The sequence below is a fragment of the Phoca vitulina genome, unplaced genomic scaffold (assembly GCF_004348235.1).
Source record: "Phoca vitulina isolate PV1807 unplaced genomic scaffold, GSC_HSeal_1.0 scaffold41, whole genome shotgun sequence".
Classification (NCBI taxonomy): Eukaryota; Metazoa; Chordata; class Mammalia; order Carnivora; family Phocidae; genus Phoca; species Phoca vitulina.
Genome location: NW_022589744.1, coordinates 15,854,605 through 15,865,587, shown reverse-complemented (window position 1 = coordinate 15,865,587; position 10,983 = coordinate 15,854,605).

The following is a 10,983-nucleotide window of genomic DNA, read 5'->3' as shown; positions in this document are numbered from 1 at the left end:
ACCCCAAAAGGCGTCTTGCTTTTTACTCTCACGGGGCGGCCTCCTCTTTGGTTCCTAAGTCACCTCCCATCCATCAGGAATACGGGCGGCGGGAGGGCGGGGGCGCTGTCCACTGCGTGCGGAGGGGTCCGGAGGGCCAGACGCCGGGGCACCGCCCGCCTCCCCTCCCCTCCCCGCCGGGGTCCGGCAGGTCGGCCGCCTTCCGGGCCGCGGCCGCTGGAGGGCGCCCCCGTACCGCTCCTGCCCACCGGCTGGCTCCCGCCGGGAGGGCCCTCGGCGGCGCCCGAGGTTCATCTCCTGCTTCACACCAGGATGGTAGGCGGAGTAGGAGCGGGAAGCCGCGAGACGTCTTGAGACCTGGTCCCCAGACCCGCCAGGCGGCCACTTCCGGCCCCAAGGCTGCACCGCAGCTCGCCGGATAGCGGCGAAAATGCGAGCGAAGTAACCGCCATTCGTCCCTTCCAGGGCCCTGTGCCTCCTTGTTAACCGCTCGGTGCTCAGCTGCTCTGCGAGCAAACCTGGACTGATCCGCCCTTAGAGGGGATGGCTGCGACACGGCCTCAGCAGCCACTTCCTCAGGACATGGTACTAGACGGCCAAGACCCGTCTGGCCCGCCCCCCATACCTCTGTGCCTCAAAGCTCTACCCTAGGGGGAGTGGGGTCCTCAGCAGGTGACCTGCGAGCAAGAACCGAGAGAGTGCCCCTCTCCCCCCCTCCCTGGCTCTCCCCCACCTGGCAGGACCTCTGTCTGCAGAGCTGGGCCTGGAATTCAGGCTGCCTCCTCACAGTGGCCTGGCTGGGAAGGCAGCAGCTTCTACACTGATGCCCCCCTGCCATGGGCCTCCTCATCGTCCTCCTCCATAGCCTGGGCTCATTCCTGGCCGTGGGATCCTCAGCCAACCCCTAACCCCAGCGCCCTTTCTCAGCCTCTGCCCTGTGGCTCCTGAGTGAGGGTGGATGAAAGTCTGAGCACTCTGTCCTCCATGGCGGCTTACTGATAAGACCCTGTCTGCCTTGGGCCGGGGTGAGGGGGGTTCCGGTCACAGTCACGTGACATCAAGGGACAGCTGTGGTCTGGCTGCTCAGGGTGGACAGTGAGAGCAGCACTGCGATGGCACGCGATGAGCAAGAGCCCTCTGGCAAGTACCTGTGCGGGAACTGGCAGCCGGGGGGTGGGGGCAGCCTCGCCTGACTTCCTGGGGCCCTGTCCCACCCCCAGCAGCGCCAGGAGAAGGAGGGTGTCGAGGAGGTGGCCCTGCTGTCCTTGCTGGAGTCAGGGGACTGGGCGCACTCTAGCAGCTGTAGGGGCTGCCAGGCAGTGGCCAGCTCTGGGTCAGCTGGGTCACAGAGCAGCCAGCCCCTAAATCATTCTGGGCCTGCCCCCGAGGGGGGGCTTCCGCTCCAGGTGGGTGACGGGGCCCCAGCTGTCACCTCCACAGTCTGTTTCCTCTTTCCTCTGCTGGCTCCCTGGGCCTCCTGGGGCTGTCTCCTCTCTAGGTGGAGCCTCCCAGCTTCCGGAGACCTCCGTGCGTGCGCGCGTGTGTGTGTGTGTGTGTGCAACAAAATACCTCTGAAAGGAGCTGGTGTTGGGAAGCTCTGGTGCCCCAAAAGTTTGTAGGGCAGGAGGCTGAGAAGCCCAGAGTGCCTGAATCTTAGGTGGAGAAACGGGTGTCGCTCAGCGGGGCAGAGTGGGGAGCGGGCACCACTTACCACTTGCTGAGTCTCCCCCCACAGCAGCCCTGGGCTGGCTTTCTCTTCCTTCACTGTGGTCAGCACAGAGGGTCCTTGCCCCCTAAACAGCAGGGAAAGGGATGTATCCCGCTCCCACCTTCCCCCCGGACTCTCACCCAGGAGACGCCCCAAGAGACAGGTGTGCTGTCCCCTGCCTCTGCTTCCCTTCTTCCTGTGTGCCATGCCCAGCCACCCAGATGGGGCCTGTTTAATTGATTCAATTTGTCCAACAGTAAAAACACTCTGCAGATGTCAGCCTCGCAGCACCCCCCCCCCCCCCAGGAGGCAGCAGACACCTGCCAAGGCCCCGGGGCCAGGAGCCCTTCCAGGGGCCACTGGAGCCAGGCTAGGGGGGAGGCCCCTGGCTCCCATGCTGCCTGTCGGGAGCGGAGGCCACCGGGATGTCTGTGGCTGAGGGACAGCTCCAACAGTGGCACAGAGGCATTCTGAACGCTGATCAGACCAGAGTCTGTCTTTCTCAAGGAATTATGGTTTCTGCGGACTCCCAGCTCCAGGCAGATGACTCCTGTTTTGGTCCAGATGCTGTTCCTGGGCCAGTGTTAGGGTTCCAATCAACTAGGGCTTGGGGCTTTTCCAGGTCAATGGGGGATGGGAGGGAGGCTGAGGATTCCTTGGGGCCTGGCTGCCCCCTTCCTAGGGCCCCCCCGCCGGTGGCCTGGTGGTCTCCTTGGTTGCCACCTGGTGGAAGAAAAGGAGTTGAGCCTCTGAGCTCGCACCTGGTTGGGGACCTCAGGTCTCTGTGTAGAGATTAGGAGCCCTGGGTCTGCAGCCTGGGCAGTCCCGCAGCCTGTCTGCCCGTGGGGGGATGTGTGTGTGTGGCCGCTACCACACTGGAAATGCTTTCTGGCAGTTTCTAGGGGGAAGGTGGTGAGCCAGGAGGGAGACTCAAAGCTGAACCCCTGAACCCCTAGCCCAGCCCAGAGCCCCTCTTTCCCTGTGTGGGCCCCCGGCTCCTAGAGCCACCCCTTTGCACCCCAGAGGGAGACCGCTAGAAGAGTGAGTGAAGAGCAGGGATGATTTAGGGAGAGTTGCACAGCTGGCCTGGCCGAGGCAGGGGCTTCTCTCTGCCCCATCCCCCACCCAGCCCCAACTGGGACAGGATTCCTCACCCGCGATTAGGAAAGGACCGTCACCCTGAATATGGTCTCGGGTTAGCCAAATCCGGACACCCAGCTCCCCTCCTCGGCACTCCCCCACGTGCACCCTCCCAGGAAAAACCCGAGCCTTTCTGTCGTTCGCTTGTTACATTGTACAAGGATCCCAAGCTCATTTCTTACGGGCTCTTCTCCACAATTCCTAGGACACAGGGAGAAAGCAAGGGTAAGGGAACCGAGCGACAGAGAACTGAAAGGGCTTGACCAAGGTCAGACCCTGCACAGGCCGCGTGTCAGGCGGTAGATTCTTTCTCCTGCGTGTGAACAAGTTGGGGGCCGGGGGAAGGCCGGGCCCCCCCGAGCGGCCATTTTGGAGGGACGTCGGGCGGCGGCCTGCGGCCCCCCACCAGCTCCCAGGCGGCCCGGGGCCCGGCTCCGGGTGGGGGTCCCGGGAGGCGGGGAGCGGAAGGTGGGGCGCGCGGCGCCGAGGAGGAAAGAACAAAAGGAAGCCCCGCCCCCTCCCCGGCCGGCCCGCGGCGGCCAATCGTCGCGGCCGCTGCTGACGTCGCCCTCTGACTGGCTGAACGGCGGCCAATCCAGAGCCGGAGCCGCGAGCCCGTGCGGCCCCACGTGGGGCGGTGAGCGCGGCGGTTCGCGGGCCGTGGCGGTGGGCGGGACGTGTGGATCGGGGCCGCGCCTCGGGGACCGGACGGCGACCGCGCCCGCGCTTCGCCCCTGGGACCCCCGCCCCAAGGCTCCCGCGCCGCTCAGCCATCGGCGAGGCCCCCGAGCGCCCTGTGCTCGCAAAGCACTCTACCATCTTCTGGCTGATTTGCTGTGCGGGGCCGGGCTGGTGGCTGCCCTCGCTGCACACGCGGGGGTGAAGTGACAGCCTCAAAGCCACCCAGTCTGTTAGGGAGGAGGCCGCTGCTCGGCCGCGGGCCTCCCTTCCCCTGGGGGCCGGGGCGCAGGGCTTCTCCCTCCCACCCCGCCCCCCACCGCTGTGCCCCCAGGGGACTGCGCCCAGGGACCCGGGAAGGAAGGAGCGTGTCTCCGGGCTAGGCCGGCAGGCTGAAGCAGGTCGGGTGGAGGGAAGAAGACGTGGTCTGCTGTGGGTGGTGGAGGGACCGGGTGCGGTCTGTTCATTCATTAATCGAGTCAGCTATTGATGCGTCCTACTACAACGTCCTGGGATGCAAACGGCAGTGGCCCCAGCGGAGGCTAGGGGGCTAGCCTCCCCCCGGTTTCCATTAATTACTCCAAGCTACTCCAAAAGGAACATACAAGAATGTCCTTTGATATGAGTCACTGACATGGTCTTACATTTTTATAGTACCCTCAGACAGGGTATTTGAGTGGAGAGTTGAATAAATGGAAATCCAATGAATTAAAGGACAGATTGTGCAGTACCCAGGGCCAGCAACAAAGGGGAGCTGTTACCACTCCAGACCTGAAGGGCAGGGGTAGTCACAAGAGAGGCTCCGCCAGCAGGAGCTGTGACCTTGGGGAGAGGGACACAGCGACCTGGCAGGGAGGAGAATGGATATACATACTGACCTCGCTTTCCTCCTGCCTGCTTTTCTTGTCTGCAGGCTCCTCATTGGCTAAACCCAGCCGGAGCGGGGGCAAAGGAGTCCACTGACGCCGTGCCGGCTGGACGGCCTCTGGCTACCATGCAGGGCAGCTGGGGCAGTAAGGTGTCCAGTGCCTCCTCTGAGGTGTGAGTAAAATCATCTTAGAAATGTTGCTGTTTCGGGGGCAGCGGCATATAATGTAAGTGAAACCCATGTGCGTCCTACGCAGCGGTAGCCTCCCAGTGCGTGCGGCGGGGCTCAGCTGAGCCCTTCTCTCCTGCAGAACCATTTGGGGGCTCTCCTGCCAAGACAGCCTGCAAATGATGAGTGCAAGGCAAGGCAAGGCGGTGGATGAACAGTGCTTCTGTCAGTGCTCGTGAGCAATGAAGTCCAGGTGCCTCCTCCTCCAGGAGGCCTTCCTGGATGCTCCGTTTTCATTAAACAGTTGCCGTGGCGGACTATAAATCCAGTGGTAGGGACTGGCCTTGTTCACTGTCCCCTCTTCACGGTGCCTGTGTCTGCTGGGTGCTCAGTACACACCGGAGGAGGAAGGGACCATGCCTTTTGCCTGGCTGAGGCCAAAGACAGGTCTTCCCTCTGCAGTAGGGGCATTTATTCACCCAGAGAGAGGGGGCCTTTCTCTGTCCAGCTGGGTCTCAGCCCCAGGGGACCCCAAGGAGAAAAGAATGTGTTCCAGGAGGGAAGTTCATGGTCCAATAGCACAGCCACATGTAAGTTCAGGGTAAGGCAGCCTAAGCCAAGGACCTGCAGAGGTTCGGGAGGGAGAGGACTCCTGGCAGAATGGGGACAAGGGAAGGAGGTGGTACTTGAGATGGCTTGAAGGGCAGGTAGGAGGTGGTGCGGAGGAGAAGGGGAAGCAAGGGACAAGGAGGGAAATCGTGCGGCATCTGGGGAGCCTGATCTTTAATTCATATTGACGGAGGACCTGCCTGTCCTCCGAGGCTGGCCCCGCTCAGCATAAGCCATGTGCTTCAGCCCACCGCTGCGTCTGTCTGTTCTTCCGCACGGCTGTGTTGTATTTCATTGTATGGGGGTGCCATGGTTTATTCTCTGAGTCTGCTGTTAACGGACCTGTGGGCTCTCTCCAGTTTAGCAGTAGTGCTGCTATGAACATTCTAGCGCATGTCTTCTGGGTTTGTGCCTGGCAGTGGGGTTGCTGGGGGCGCACCTGTCCAGCTTGGGTACAGACGCCACCAGTCCTTCAAATGGCAATGCTGACCGCCATTCCCACCAGCAGCGTGGCAGGTTCTGGTGGCCCTGTACCTGTGCCGGCCCTTGGGGCTATCTGTCCCTTACTCTGCCATTTGGGGCTGGGGGGACACACGCCGCCTCTTGATCTTCCTAGTGCCTCCGCGAATAGGAGGCGAGGGGTGTTATCCCCATTTAGAGGACAGAAACTCTGGCCACATCTGCCAATGAGCACTGGAGCTGCTTCTGGAATTCCAGTCCCAATTCTTTCAGAAAATGACATGTGGCTGGTATGGATAGCTGGCCGGCCCTGGGGCACGGAGCTCCATCGGGAGGTCAGGACTGGTGCAGAACAAAGCGAGCTGGGGAGGGGATTCTGGGCTTTGGGGGAGGGCAGGGCCAGGGGGGCGGGGGAAGGGCTGTGGTATCAGCAGGGTCAGCGCACAGCTGGTGGGGCTTTGCTGGGTGCATGTTTGTGCCCAGACCCCGAGCCGGGTGCAGGGACATGACGGTGAACACACACAGGCAGGGGCCCTGCCTGCACGTTAGTGGCAGTCCAGGGCAGCGGGTAATCAAGGAAATCCACAATAAACACATAATTACAGGCTGCGATGAGCAATCTGTGCTCTGAGAGGCCTGACCCGGCCTGACATGAGGACCGAGAATGAACTGGCCTCAGAGATCACAATGTCCCGGGGACTCTTAAAGGAGGTGTTCCAGCAGAATGGGGATGAGGGTCTGGGAGGAAGTGCAGAGGTGGAGGGGGGAGCCCTCCGAGCCTGGGGCTGGGGGGGGCGGGGACTAAGCCATACCCAAGCTTGGCATTTGTCTCCATGGGAACTCCAAAATACAGTGACTTAAACGAGGGAGACCTTTCTTTCTCTTTCACGTAAAGCCTCCAGGAAAGCTTTGGAGGCTCCAGGGTCATCGGGAACCTGGGCTCCTTCTGCCCTGTCGCTCCGTTATTCTCAAGTACGGCTTCCTCCTCGTGGTCCAGTTTGGCTGCCCCAGCCATCATGCGCATGACAAGCAGCAGGAGGGGAGGAGGGACGAGGAGGAGCACAGCCCCGATACTGAAGGACACTTTCCCCTGCACATGCCGCTGCTGTTCACCCTCATTGGCTAGAACGCGGTCCCAGCGCAGCATCTAGCTGCAAGGGAAGCTAGGGAATGTGATCTTGACCTTGACCCTGGACAGGCAGGGGCCAGCTACACGTTGGGATTCTGTTACTCAGGGAAAAGGGGAAAACAGGTATCAGGACCAGTCTCTGCCCCCGCCCCGCCCCCGGAACTGGAAACCAGGGGATGCTGCTAAAGGCCAGAAATGACCAGTGGACGGGATCCCCATCCTTCCCAGCACATAATGTGCCCCTCAGCGCCCAGCAGTGGAGGCCGTGGGGTCACAGGGCGCACTGGAGCCCCCACTGATGCCCTGTCCTGCTGGCATCTACTTTCATCTCATTTTCAGAGATGAGGAAGCTAGGTCTCAGGGCAGCAAGGGCCCACGGCTGACAGACAGACCAAGAGAAGCAGGCCTGCTGAGAACTTTCCAGAACTCTGCCCATCTGGGGGGAGATTCAAGACCATGAGGCCCCCGTCACTCCCTTACCCAGGATGCTTCCTCTCTCCCAGTCCCTTGTTGACCGAGGCTGTCCTTGCCCCCTCTTTAAGCAGGACAGGGGAGGGGCCATAAACCCCCTCCCGTCTTCCCAGAGCATGGGAGGCAGGACAGGGACAGTGATGGGTGGCCAAGCCCTGGATGACCAGTGTGCCCGCAGCGCTGGACAGGAGCCCAGGCAGAGAGGAGAGGACCTGGGAGCTGCCCCTCTCAGTCCTGGCATGCTCCCCCCTCACCACCCTGCTCAGCCCTCCGTTTGGGCCCCAGCGCAGCATCCTCCCCCGCCAGAAGGGCTCTCAGATCTGAGTCATCGATGTTAACTCCCTGCTGTGTTCTCTGTCTTTACACTCACCTGAAAGTTTACAAAGGGGCACACGCTTGTAAAAATAAAAGCAGACATCTCCGGGGAGCATGAGGTCTAAAGTCAGATCCTGCTCCCCAGGTGCGCTGACGCCTCACCTACAGGACCCAGAGTTGATTCGGGGTGGCGGCTGCCAGACCGTGTCTATACCCGCGTAAGTGCTGCACGCACACACACAGATGTGGAATGGGCCATGGGCACGATCAGGCATACACCGCCCCCTTGCTCCCCTCCCCGGCCGGACGCACAGCGCTGAGCGGGGTCTGCCCAGTCCGGTCGGATCGCTGCTGACGGCTATGTGGGCGCTTCCAGATTTCTGTTGGAAGTCTTGGCCCTGTAGCACTTGTGCAGTGGCTTTGGGGGGGGGTGGGTCCCCAGAAATTCACCACCCTTTCTCCCTCATCGGGCCTCCACTGGCCCCACCGGCCACCAGAGCGTGCTTGCAGGACCAGAGCCGGGGGGCGGGGAGAGGGTGTGCACTGGCAGGAGGGGCTACTGTGAGCCTCGGGCTGCTCTGGGAGAAAGGGGTGGCAGGCCGAGCACCCGACCCTCGGGGCTGGGGCACCCAAGCCCCTCCAGTTATGACTGAGGGACTCCCAATGCCAAGTTGCTCACCTGAAGTTGCCACCAGAACAGCCAGGGGCAGCCCTGGCCTCTGGGTCTCCGAAGCCATCAGAGATGCAGAGTTTCTCTTGTTGCTGGGCTTGGCTTCTCGGCGTGCTGGCCAGGCCACCTGTCCCAGCTTGGTTACCCAGTAGGAACACAGGGTTCTCACTGCATGTCCAGGAAAGGGCTTCCTCCCTGGGCCAGGGGTCGGTGCTCTGTGACGGGGCAGGCCCGGGTCCTGAGCTCACCGCCGCGCGGGGGGGAGGGGGGCGGGCTTCGTGGCTCTACAGAACCGTGTGGATCTGGTGAGGGCAGTTCCTGCAGGAAGCAGGGGCATCTGCTGTGGGAAGAAGTGGCCAGGAGGCCCCACTCTGGCCCCGTGGAAGTCACACATTCTCCCTCCACTCACACCCACGACTCCGGGGGCCCTGCTTGGCACAGTGCAGCTGTCTGAGGGTCAACAAAAATATTTCCTGGGGTGCCTGGGTGGCTCAGACAGTTAAGCATCTGCCTTCGGCTCAGGTCATGATCCCGGGGTCCTGGGATCGAGTTCCGCATCGGGCTCCCTGCTCGGCGGGGAGCCTGCTTCTCCCTCTCCCTCTGCCTGCCACCCACCCTGCTTGTGCTCTCTCTCTCCTGTCAAACAAATAAAATCTTTAAAAAAAACAACAAAAAAACCAAAACATTTCCTTCCCAAAAGAGGTTGACCTAGAGCACGTGACCGTGGCAGCGGGAGGCGATGGGGACCACAGTCCCCTGGGGCGTGTGCGCTCCCTGAGTTCCGGTGAGATGCTGCCCAGTGTCTGTGGCCTCCAGTAGATGCCAGCAGTGCTCACTGCCAGCATCTGGACACCTGCTGGGTGCACCTGCTCATGGTCAGGTGGGCTAGGGAGCACCCAGTTTGACAGATAGATGGGTTTCAAGGTCAACCCACCGTCCCACAGTAGCAAATAAATATAGGATATCGTGTAAATTAATATTTTATTTTTTATTTATTTTTTTAAAGATTTTATTTATTTATTTGGGAGAGAGAATGAGAGAGAGAGAATATGAGAGGGGGGAGGGTCAGAGGGAGACCCCAGCAGGAGGAAGGCAGAGAAAGGAGGAGAGAATAAACTGCATCCAACCCCAGACAAGTCAAGATGACCTCCTTTCTTCTCCCTGTGGGGTCACAAGCCACTGTTGGTGTTCCTGATCCCTCTGCTGCTGACCTTCCATATTGCCCTCGCCTTTAGCCGGTGCCTCGGATGGGTGGGTTCTCTCCCTGGTGAGCTCATCCAACATTTATTGCTGAGGGGGTCAGAGCCCCTGTACCTTTTACCCTCCTGGGATTGCAAAGGTCCCCCCTTAACACATCAGCACGCCACGGAGGAACGTTCCTGAGGTCCCTGGTCCCGCCCATGTCTTCCTTCCCACTGCAGACCAGCCTGATGACCCCACACCCTCTTTCCCCATTCACTCAGTGTGGCCCCAACTCCCATTTCCTGGGCTGGCCGGGTCCTCCCCTGGGTAACACACTGCAGACCAGCCCAGCTCTGAGTCAGGATAGAAAGCAGAGCCCAAGTTCACTGGTACAACCTCAGAAGCTTTGCCTTCTCCTCCAGCTCCTGCATGTGTCTGGGGCTGAGCAAGAAACAGCCCTTACGTGGGGCTGTGGGTTGCACCCCCTCAGCCCAAGCTGCAGATGCCAGGGCGGGCATGGCACAGAGATGGTCATAGTCCTTTGCTCAGAAAGGAGTTCCTTGGTTGCAGGGGCTGAGGGGGATGGTTTCCTGGGCAGGTCCAGGGGTCCACAAGGCCCGTGAGGAATGCCCTGGCGGAAGGGCCCAACGTGATCAGCTTGCTGCACAGCTGCTAGGTCCCCCGAGGCCCCCTCGTAGTGCAGTTGTGTTGTTGCTGACACTTGGGTATTTGTCAGTAGGGATCTAGGTCAGCTCCTGGGAAGAAAGTTTCATGGTGGTGTCCTTGTGCACGTCCTTCCTGCCCACTGTGTTCTCAGCATGAGCCCATGAAGCAAGCCTGAGGCTGACTGGGGGAGGGGAGCTGACAGGCAGTCCTGGGGTGGGTCACATGCCTACCGGACCATGCAGGGCTCTTCTGTAATGGACCTCCGATGACGTTCACATGAGCAGGCAGACGTGCAGCCTCTGGGCACAGTCCATGATGTCTGTCCACTCTCCTTCTCCAACCGCCCTGAGTCAGGTCATCTGCTCCTTCCAAGTCCTTCATGTCTGGCCAGATGGCTGGACCCTGCCCAGGCCTCTGCTCAACATTCTGCAACCCCCCTCCCCCGCAGGGAGGATTGTTCTGCAAGGCAGGGCTGTGATGGCACTGAGGTCCACTTGGGGCTGGGGCTGACGCATCTGCACCCCCACCCTGCCTCTTCCTTGGTCAGCAGATCACGGGGCTTCGCAGAGGCCGTGAGTTTGTGGCAGGAGTGGCCTCCAGTGCTGTGGGGCCTGCTTGGCCTCCTCTATGTCCACCCTTTCTGCTCCATGCTGGACACTTGCTAGGTGCACCTGCTTATGGTCAGGTGGGCTAAGGAGCACCCAGTTTGACAAACAGCTGGGTTTCAAGGTCAACCCACCGTCCCACAGTAGCAAATAAATACAGCATATCGTGTAATTTAAAATTTTATTCATTATTTATTTTTTTAAAAAGATTTTATTTATTTATTTGGGAGAGAGAAAGAGAGAGAGCACATGAGAGGGGGAAGGGTCAGAGAGAGAAGCAGACTCCCCGCCGAGCAGGGAGCCCGATGCGGGACT